Source organism: Linepithema humile, chromosome 1, assembly GCF_040581485.1.
Source record: "Linepithema humile isolate Giens D197 chromosome 1, Lhum_UNIL_v1.0, whole genome shotgun sequence".
NCBI classification, from domain to species: domain Eukaryota; kingdom Metazoa; phylum Arthropoda; class Insecta; order Hymenoptera; family Formicidae; genus Linepithema; species Linepithema humile.
In genome coordinates, this window is record NC_090128.1 from 28,956,549 (window position 1) to 28,968,660 (window position 12,112).

The window sequence follows — 12,112 nt, forward strand, 5'->3', positions numbered from 1 at the left end:
ATGCTTATTCGGAACGATAAGAATCGAAAAGATTGACTTGAAGCTTTTTCGTTTCGATGTTCTTACAGTGTTGTAAATTGAACACAGTAAAATTATTCTGTTTTCAAATTTTCAGATTACATTACATTGTATTTAATATATAATGTTAATTATGGAATATTTAAAAACGCGCCGATATTGGTAGCTTTTGTTAATACGCGGACAAAGTGTCTGATACCAACTTTTAGCGATTTATTTCGAAACAAAACGCGACAGGTTAATTTGAATAGACGAGTCAACGAGCGAGCAGTATCTCAACACTAGATCGCCTCGAGACGAAAGAATCGGGTCAAGGCGAGATCGAGATGACATTGGTACGCGCATAAGGCATATATTTTTATGCAAAACTAACGAAATTTATTGATGTGCAAAATTTATTAAGCGACGTTTGTTCTGTCGATCTGGCTAGATTATCGGCTATCTCGAAGTTTCTCAAAATTGACATGCGTTATCGTATATGGATCGTTTTCATACCGAAACCACTTTATTACTTAGTTTGTAGAAAATGAGAAATATTTTTATTTTTTTATTTTTGAAAAATCTAAACAAATATATGTATTGTAGACATATTGATTTGTTAAGAAAAAGTCAATTTTACGATTAACTTGCCTGAGTTTTACGATGATTTAATAAATACATTAATTAACAAATTATTTAACGATAAATAAGTATATTAAATCTGCAAATGATATAAGCGCACTAGGATATCATTTTTCAATTAATTCGCGATGAATTTTATTGCAGTGGAAGTTCCATGCAGAAGTTAATTATTAATCTACTTAACAGTATGGAAGTGTTTAAAGGATCAGTTGGGAGCCATTAAAACGCGGCAATTTGCGCAGAAATTGCTGCGTGGCTCGTGTTTCAATAGAATTTGTAAGAGATATTAAATGTGTTACTACACACATGAATCGTATGAATTCTATCTCGTTGTTAGAGCAAAAATTTCGAAATACAAGTGTGTTATCTGGAGATATGATTAATTTTTATATCCGGTGTTATTTCTGCCCAACTATTTATGACGTAATGAAAAATCGTGCGTCAGAAATATTTCATTTTATCTTCAGACAGCTATGATTTTAAGACGTTTTTTTTTCCATTGACGAGAAACCTGCTTTTTATGTAATATACTCTCTCGCGACGAAATGTAAAAAAAATTAAAGGATAAAGGTTAATTGCATGCGGGTATGCTTTTTATACATATCTGTAAAAAAAAGTCCTTTGAGTGTACTTGGATCATGCCGAATATGTGGGAAGAGTTTTACTGTTTCAAAAGAATGAGGATTTCTCTCTTGTTTGAGGAATGTTTCGCGAATATCGACTCGTTAAAATTCGTATTGTAACATTACCATAAATTTTAGACTGGTGTTATTACCAAAAGCGTGGTAAAAATATGAATTACGTACCAATGCGGACGAACTTTATCACATTTTTCTTCCATTAGGGAGATATAATGGGCAAGCAATTTAGGGATTCTTCATCCCTAATCTTTTCAGGATTAATTCGATTCTGTAAACGCGCAGAACGAAGACATCAACGGTCGAAAGAAAGCTCCACGGTAAACGACTTCATTCAGCGAATCGGCCATTAACGGAAGGTCGTGACTGACATTGTACTCGCGTATAACGTTTACGGTTCGCCATGACAATTTTTCTTGGGCTTCTTTAACGATTGGCGTGCGCAGCCGATGCATTTCTCGCGTGTGTTCGACGAGAGTCGACTTAATTGCCCTCATCGATCAAAGACACCGCACTAATTGCGAGGAGAATGATGTTATTTTTCCACGTTCAAGATGATACTGCCAAAAACAAAAAGGGACAAAAGAGAAGGAAGGGGGAAATGGGAGAAAAAGAGAGAAAGGGGAAGAGGAGAAGAGAGAGGGGGGGAGATGGCTCTTTCTCTCTAGTTCGTCCGCAAGGTTGAATTTTAATGTATTCCACCCATTATGCATTCCGAGCATGGCCGGCGCGCGACAGAGTAGCGGAAACTTGCGCCATTAATCAAGATTCGTTTCTTGAGAGAGGGATGCGAGCGGATTCAGTTCCGCCGTTGTCTCAAATTTTCTCCTTCGATTTTTCGTAATCGAACCGTGATATACTTCCGCAGAATCTTGATTAAAGTGTGTACTTTTTGCAGAGTTCTTTAAAAATCGCAATTTTGTAAAGAGTGTTCCATAAATGTTTTTCATTTTAAACCACGTTAAAAAAAAAAAAAATATCAAAATTTTTGAATATATTTGTGGTTCTCGTAAAATATAAATATTATTGCTATATATTCATGTATTGTTTTTTTTATTGTCAAATTATACAGGATTTTCGAATTGATACATTTGATAAACAGAACGACATTTTCATGAAAAAAAGCTTCATATGAAACATGGTGTTTTATTCTGTTTTAACTATCTACTGTAAATATTAATTCTTCTCTCTGTATTAATCAGGAAAAATCGAATGAACGCAATGTCGATGATTGCAACGTTTTACAGCATTTCACGCGTACTTTCGCGATTTGAGTGGAATGTCGCGACGACATATTTTCCGAGTCGGCTAACATTCCCTGAAAAATGAATTCATTTTTTACGGTTCACCCCCGTGCATCTCGTGGATGCGTATTCGAGCGCGAGCGTGTTTATTTATTAAGTGCACTCAATTACGCGTCCGCACCGGTCGTAAACAACGCCTTCGTTCGCAGCCCGGCTGCAATACAGGGTGGCCTAAATTCATGGAATCCAATCTCTATATATAAAATTTGCCTAAATAATGTAGTAAAGTATATAGTAATAGACATGTAAAAACTTCTATAATTATTTGTAAAAGAAATGTCTTAAAAATGTTGTAACTTGATTAGAAAAACTATCTGATTAAAAGAACTATCTGAAGTATCTTTGTTTTATTAAGTAAGGACTAATTAATTTTTTACACAATTGCAATCTCTGCGGAAAATTTTATCTCAAAATGACGTACAATAATCTTAAATAATATTATTGTCTAATATTATCCGTAGAAATAAAAATATTTTGCTGCGCCAGCTATATAATTTTTAACATAATTTAAAAATTGAAGCACAATGCTTATTTCAATAAAGATGTACGCCACTGATAAGAGATAAATCGCTACAGACAATCACAAACTTCACTGCTGAAATATTGGTCTCATTCTGATCACCCTGTGTGTTTTCGCCGCGCGATATTCATGGCTTTCGAAACGCGGGAAGGTACGATCTCGCGCATAATTTACGAAAAATAAATGACGTAGCGGCGTTATAGTCAGCAGAATATCTTTCTAATTTAAATTATCTCGGGTACTTTTCGCCGCGTATTACGCGATACGCAAACGTGCAGTTACGAGTGTGCGGGAGTGTGTGTGCCGCTGACGTGCGCGAAGCGCATAGATACACGTGTGATGCAGGGCGGAGAGCCAGAGAGCAATGCAATTTTGCATAATGGCGCTTTAACTTTAATCTTTTTTACGACTTTCGTAATGGGCCGTTAAGCGTGCCTTTTTATTGCGTTGCTTTCTCCTTATTTTTAAATATGCCACCCGTCTTCTCGCTGACAAACTTCTTCTGTTAATGTAACTTACAATTAGTCTTTTTTGCAAAGCGTCCTTTTATGCTGATCGCCTTCAATATACTGTTTCTTTAGAGAAGTGCCGTCTTTCGACAAATAAAACGCAGTATACAGAGTGAAAGAGGCAATAATCATTGCCTTGAATATCTCTTAAACTAAATGAGATGTCAAGAGTCCATTTCTTCGAGGTTGTTATGGTGGCTAGGGAGACGCATTAAAAAACAAATAAAAAAAATCTAACGTCAGATCCGGTGAACAAGCCACTACATCTGAAGATATGCGACAGAGAATTATTATAGCATGTTCAACAGTTCTGAAGTTATAAAAAATGCAACTAAATCAGCAACTCAAAGATTACAATATTGCAATGCTCATTACTTCGAACACTCCCCTACTGTAAACTGTTTATCTTCTAATCATTAATAAAATAGTTTTGGCATAATTGAATTTTACTGACTTTAAATGACCTTATGTCATAGATCATTGTATTTTTCTTAAGTAGCCGCTATCAAAAAGTAAAAATACACAAACATAACATTCCATTCAAAAAAACGTGATCTTTATTTCATTTTAATACACTTAAGGTCAAATTATTTTTTATCCAAATGCGTCCCCTTCGCCATTATATAATCTTGAAGAAACTCGATATGAAGGGTTCAGAGAAAAAGTGGATCAAGTTTTTTTTTTTAAATTCATATATAAGTTAGAAAAAACTGAACAGTCTTCTTGAATGATTTAAAAGCGAGTGCAAATGCTTAAGTTAAAATTAACTTGAAGGAAACTACAGCACCTATGAAAAACAGTGTACATGTTGCACACAATTAGAACAACTTTAACTTTAGAACTAATCTTCCGACAATCAACAAAAATAGACTCGATCCACTTTTCCTCTGAATCCCTCATATCTCACTTAATTTAAAAGATATTCAAGGTGTAAATAGTTATCGCCTCACCCTGTGTATATATATCGTAGTTCATAGAATACGAAATGCATTATTCATTCTTTATACAGAAACTTTTAGCGGAAATCATAAATGTAGCAAGTTCAGTACGAATAAGTGTGAATGAAGAGTTAACTTGAAAAGTGCCGCGCTAAAGTTTATTTTCCACCGCATTTACGGAAAAAGTTAGTTTTAATTTCGAAATTATATACGTACATGGCGAGGAGAAAATGTTTTGCATAAAAAAAAATATAAGTTTCAATGATCTGCTAATTAATCTTAATGCTTTGAATATTCAATTTTTACATTATTTTAGCTCATTTCCTATGAGCAGTTTCGCACACACAAATGAATACGCAGAAAAAGAAAAAAATTCCTGTTTTAACAAATGTCTGTAGTTTTAATTTTCAAATTGCGTCGTCCCATTGCGACCGTTGTTAAGGGGACGACCATATTTAACGGAATCCGCTTATATTCTTTTTCTTGTATTTCCGTCCTGCTGGATTAATTTGCGTTCTGGGACCCGGGAGCGGGCGGTAAAGTTCTAATTTCGTAACTTGTAATTAACTTGGCCCGCGAACCTAACTTTGTCCGTGAAAAAAGAGACGCCAGTAGCTGCGAGAGTTGGTGAAAAAATCTGTTCTTTAATTGCTAAGTCAAATAATGTAATTAACTCCTTATCGGCGAGGAGAGCGCTCGTTGTCAGATTTGCAGGTTTCTCTCTTTATTTCCGACAAGAATCGAAGTAGCAAACGAGTTTGTGTAATTCGAAGAATAATCAGGTATCAAGTGCTTTTAGAGAGATTCCGGAAAAACCGCATGATATAATAATTGCAAACGAGCTGTTGCGTAACTTTACAATGATGTTTTATGAATTAATGATGTCGCAATGTTGCAGAGTATTTTTTAATGAGGTATCTCACAATTTTGCAGTTTTTTTTTAAAGAGAAATATATCAATTAGAAAAATGCTGGAAAAAAAATTAATTACAACAAAAACAAGAACGCGAATTCTTGTCTTCGCTATTCTTCGTGGAAAGTGTCGGGTTTGCGAAAGTAGGCGGCATTTGTTATCGTCGCTTCATCTTTCGTCGAACTTGTTAAGACATCGACTGGGCGGGGTCGCGAGAAGGCTCGTACCGGAAGTTGCGACAATATCGCTGCAACGTGTCATTAGTTAAGCCAGTTCAAGTAGCGGGCTCGGATATTTGCGAGTGAAGTTACACCTCCGCTGGTTAAGGCTTGGTCATTAACGGATGAACTTCGAGGCGCGGTTCTGTAAATCCGCTAAAGCCTCCGCCCGCCGCAGACTCCCTGCTACACGGCTCTCGTGAATATCTCGAGATATTGATAATGGAAGCGAAAGATGATCCGCGGCGCCTTCCACGTTTCAGCATTGACGAGCCGCTAAATACCTCCAGCCGGGTATGCGGGGTATTACGGAATGTCTGCCGTGTATATGGCTTTAGATTAATCGGTTATCTCCGAAACCCGTGAAATAGAAAAATTCTGTTATCGACGTGAACGAATTTCACTCGAATCCAATGAAGACCATTTGAAACAGTCGTTTATACAGTGACAAAAATATTGTAAGCGGTAAATAGATTACAGCGGACATCCCCGATAGTTGTCCGAAAATAATCCAAAATATTTCCGCGTAACGATAAAAAGAGAGCTTGCGACAAAATATTAGATTAATGTGATAGCGACGGTATTTTTAAAACGCGACAACGTTTTTCCGTATATAATTCCTCTCGATAAAAAATTACATTTTATAAATCCGCGAAGCAACGGAAATAATTAAGCTGAAAATTTTTTGCTCTGCAATTGCAAAACCTTTGTTTTCCTCTCGTTATTTAGCAAAACACGAAGAGAACAAAGGAATTCCGCTATTTCGAGCAAACATGAGTTTATCTAACTTTGTACAATTCTTATCAAATTAATTGCCCGTATTGAAGTGAAATAAAGAATTTCAAAGAATTAACTGATTATATCGTTCGACCGTGCAACTGCGTTTTGCTTGTTACATAACGAATACACAACGACGGACGTTTAGCTTTCGCGTTATCGTTTAAAGCCGATTATTGTCCCGCGAGTATTGCACAGGTTTTCCCACCGATTCTCGAAGCGGAAAATGTATCGCTGTTTTTTAGCATAATCGCATATCACGGAACTCACGTTGCACTAAATGCATGTATTCAACGTGGAAAAAATTGTTTTATCCCATGCCGCAGGCAAATTTGTTTCTATTTCGTGCATCCGGCTTTGCGAGGCTTTTAGTTTTCGCGTTTGCTTCCACCGCAGCAGCGTCGGTAAGCCGGGTTTTTCTTCTCGCTCGAACCTGACGGCTGTTGGTCCAGACAAAGGCTTAAGTTTGTAGTCACGTCGGCTCCACGTTAACTTTTAGAGTGTCTTCAACATACATGCGATTTTCCATTTAGTTGTCAGATGCAGACACGGCAGCTCGGAAAATCTGTGCATTCTTGCACTATATAGACGTTTACAAATCTTTGCTTAAAGCCTTTGAATTTAAATTATAATATTTTTGCATATTTACCATATTTTTCACATTACATAAGTTTATATTAATTTAATTGAGTTAAATTTACACAAATTTTTACGCATTTTGCAATTTGCTTCGAAAAATTAGACATATTTTGAGAGATTTGAAAGCTGATGTCTATAATTCTTCTATCTCTAATTATTTAAACATTTTTAAGATTCGTATTAACAACGTTAAAAATCATAATTTTCAAAATGTATAATAATGCAATTATATAATTATTTATTGTCCATTGTATTTTGTTTACATTAGAAAGAATGGTACTATTATCTTGATGAATTACAGCCTTTTAATTATATTGTATTATAATTCTACGTGCTACTTAAGAGCATAATATAAAATAAAACAATTTAAATAAGGATTTACCAAAGTAAGAACGAAGCCTTTCAGCTACGTGATAGCTGAAGGATTGTTCCTCCGTCGCGTTCCTGCCAACTTCCTCACATTCGCGATTGCGTCGGTGTGCGAGTAATGATAACGTCGACTTGAACTTTCTTACGGCACGATATCGCCCCCGAGAATTTGTGCAGTGCTTACCGTGGAATTTCGCAACTTCCCGGAAGCTGCGCAGCCTCGGCGAGTTGGCGGGGAGGAACGACTACGAAGGGCGTACTAAGGAAGTTACCGTAAAGTGTTGCAGCGTTAAGTTGACCGAATTTATGTTAGTTGCCACCGGCTCTGGTCATAGCTTCGACCGGTTACGTCGTACGGTATCCAAAAGTGTTATAACGCGGCATTTTGAAGAGCGCGGAGTAACGGGCGGCAAAGTTTTGAATTTCTGCACGACGTTTCGGTAAACCGAATGAGATATCGTGAATTCGCTATCAGCCAATGATATATTGACGTAAAAATTCACGTACGTGCGTAATGTTGACATAATCTAAATGTAATGTCGTTGTTGTGATGTAATATTGTTGCTTTATCTCATATTTATCGCGCTTATGTAGGATTTACGCTTCTGTGCGCCAGTATATATCTGTTTCAAATCATATAATCTGTGGATTTAACGTGACTAAATCCGTAAACAATTTTTTCCTTTACTTACACAATTATCTGTCAAATTATTATTGTTTCATTTGCTCTGATTCAATATTTAGAGCCGGTTTAAAATTTTGAAATGTGGCAAATGTCAGGAAGATATTTTGCAACTTACTCATTACGTTATTTTGTAATGAGCTCTAACTGTGACAAAATTGCTTTCATCAGCTAGTTTAAGCAAGCCGGTGCTTCGCGTACTCAAACATTTTTAATTATAGTATGTTTTCATAATAAAATTGTTTTATTCCGTATTTAACACATTTTTTCGCGTTTATTTGCAAGCATTCAAAATGGAGAACTCTGCTGAGTAATTTCAACTCAAATGTATGCTTTCATATTTTTTTCAACATACGAAATATATCGTTACGAGTATTTTCAACCGAGTGAAACTGCGATACTTCATAATTGGAAAGTATTCACTCGGAAATGAGAGTCTGTCATCAAAGATTCTGCATCAAGAACTTTAAGATGCTGACAGTCATCTCAAAGTTTTATCACTTCGTGCATATTTTAGTTCTTTTTCGCTTTGCTGTATATTTATCGAAGCGACACGCTTTTGACGGTATATCTATTTTACCTTCATATTGAATGTAATGTTATCTTCAACATCTCGACACGTCAAATATTCATGAACATTCTTTACTCGGTAGTATTTGATTTATCACTTTTTGAACTTTTTTTATTTTTACACGTATATATCTTATTTGTATGTTTCAAGTACTAATTGGTTTGCGACAGGTAATAAAAATATGTATTGGACTCACAACATAAATCCATTTTCTAAAGCTCTCTTCATTTAAAACCTTTTTATCATCGCACTTTTATATTGTGCATTAAATTATAAATAAAAGCATCGAACAATATGATTTATAAAGTACATCTTTTAAAGTTTCTAATTAATGTTTCCTTAATTAACATTTGTCTTTCTCTTAGAATATCGCGTTACTAGACGAAGAAAATTATGTATTCTTTAACTAGCAATTAATTATCTCGCAGATAGCGAGAGTAAGACGTATCGAATTACGAATGAACGTACAAACTCAAGAGTTGTCGCACGTTAATAAAGACTGCATTACTGCTGTTTCACGTTTCTAAAGGGAACTAAAATAATGAAGAGCATGAAGTAGTCTCGCTTTACCCTTTTAGTTGCGCAAGTAATGTATATATACAACGTGAATGCATCGCGTATATACATTAAACTTTGCTCAAAGTTCACTTAAACATACGGCAATTTTTCGTATTAAATTAGTGAGCATTAAAATCATCTTATCCTTCTCAGTATTTGTAGAAATATAACGACATAACTGACCTCAGATAAAAATTTTTTTATCTCAAAGTAATATAATAAGCATAGACACACAATGTAAATACGTGTTGCTTAAAAATCTGGTATTTTATAAATTCCGCTTAATTTTTATTAAGAATTGTTTATACAAATGACACTTTATTTGTTCCATTATCGATTATTACAACTATTAGTGGCCTATTAATGACTGTTATTGAAGATCAATTTTACTTCTTTAATATAAACAAGAGATTTTGTAATGTCTGATGTAAATACATTTTTTTTTCACACAGAACAAAATCTCTAAAACATCCATCTTGACTGTTATTAATTGGCATTTGATAACTGTTTTAATTTTTTCCTTCAATATAGCAAGCCCGGTCTGGAATTTGTCGATTCTCTCTATAAAAGAGTGACGTCGTAATTAATCTGATATTTATGCGGACCATTTTCTCGCGGATCAACGAGCCATTCGATACGAGAGAGCTGCGCGCCCGCGATAAGATTCTCGCTGATTCGAGCGTCTCGCTTTTTCGGCGCAAATTTACATTCGCCCGAGCTGTGGAAATATTCAGCTGCGATCCGCAGGTCGATAAATCCGCAGTCGAGGAGGACGACCGAGATTGAGTCATTAGTTACGAGGATAAGACTAATGACCCAATCCCTCGAACGTAATAAATCAGTTTCCCGAGTGGGTAAACTTATTCGGCTTACATCGGCCAGGCCGCTGTAACCGAGTGTAATGGCGAGCATTCGGTTCAGGCACGAGTAACGTACCGGCCGGCAGCGGTAAATGTAGTAAATTCGCAGTTATGAGCTGGTTCTGCGAGTATTCCCGCCTGATGATTTAAGAGGGACCATACGATAACGCGGCTGACACGGTAATGCGATTAATGGCGTCTCGGATGTCACAACAAATGGAGACTTAATCTCCAATCCTTGCGATTATTTTTTTTTTGAGATCACGGTAAAGCTTCACTGCGGTCTCTCGCCTCCGCGAATCTGCTTGCGGAGAATTATTCAAGTAGCGGCGATAGCCGCGGCTTGAAAAACGAACAATTAATTAGAAACAAATAATGAAGCGATATATCTGAAAGAGCATTTATAGTATTTTGCTATAAAAATATTCTATCTTTAGCACGTACTCCCGAATCCGCACGTTTTCTCGCGATTAATTATCTTAGCGTATGGGCGATCACGTTTGCCGCGTTAATACTTGTTTTAGTTGGCACTTGCTTGCAAAATGATAATATATTGTGGATAGCCCGATGTTCAGTTTAGATCAGCGCTCGGAATTAGTTGCACATTTCGGGCCGATTCCCGAGACGACGCCTCCTGTTCCCCCACTACCGCTCGACCGCTAGCGGTCGAGCCGCCGATAGCTCTGGCGCAGGAGCGTTTTATATAAGAAATAGGCTGGGTTGTTGAGGCACCTCTCAGAAAATAGTAATATTTTCTTTGCTACATAAATAATGTTTATTTTCATTAATAATTAAATATATATATATATTATGTATTAATAAAAATAAACATTATTTATGTAGTGAAGAAAATGTTACAATTTCCCGAAAGATGCCTAAACAATCCAGCCTATTTCTAATATAAAACGCTCCTGAGCCAGAGCTATCGGCGGCTCGGCCGCCAGCGGCCGAGCGGTAGTGGGGGAACAGGAGGCGTTGTCTCGGAAATCGGCCCGAAATGTGCAACTAATTCCGAGCGCTGGTTTAGATAATCCACTATTCATCTGAAGTGTATACATTTATATAGGAGCGTTAGTTTCCTTTTTAATTGTGTAACTTACGTAACTGGACAACATACACAAACTTTGCTTTACGTGAAGGATAAATTATGCATTTCCTGAGATTATATGCATAACTAATATCATTATTTGCAAATGGATTACACGGAATCATCTGCATCTCCGGAACACTACGGTTAAAAGTTAAAAATAAAAAATTGTCTTGTTCTTTGCGTCACGTATATTCAAGAATAGATTTTATCACTTTTGTTCTATAAAAGGATGCATCTTTCGCAATAATAGTCACATTTATCGAAATAAAAACGTGAGAATTTGTTTTTGAACAATTACATTTACATACAATAGTTCGTAAAAATTTCAGATGAATGTGAATTTATAAAAACATTACTTTGAATGATTTTAATATATGAATACAGTGCAATAAAATGAATAAATAAATGCAAAATATAACATAAAAGTGACAAGAGGGCTGTAAAATTTGTAAAAAATTTTTGGTTTTGTTTTGAATGCGAATTATTTTGTATGTTTGACAAAAATCCCAAAATTCGCGAAGCGTTAATGGCTTTCAACTTCCAACAATTCAAGAGGAATCGCATTAAATGTTCTGAATACTCTTGTAACGACATATCACTATTCAGCATATTTCAGCAGAATGATGTAGAACATATTGACATATGACGATATATCACCGCTCATTGAAATGTGTGTCTCGTTGAAAGATTATTTCATGTGACCGACGTATACCCATTTAATATGTGAAGATGATATCGATCGAACAGTTAGCCTTGGAAATTACCTCTTGTGACTATCAACAAGTTTAAACATACCATACACACGCACACATATATTCGCACTTCTCACACGTATATGTTAAGCAATCGGCTCGAAAGCATCTATATTAACGATTGTTGATTCACCAT

At 35.9% G+C, this 12,112-nt stretch overlaps 1 protein-coding gene across 2 annotated transcripts in view; it reads left to right on the forward strand.

Annotated features, from left to right (window-relative positions):
• LOC105678722 (uncharacterized) overlaps positions 1-12,112 on the forward strand; it is a 187,340-nt gene that overhangs the window by 108,640 nt on the left and 66,588 nt on the right. The gene's annotated exons all lie outside the window — the stretch shown is intronic.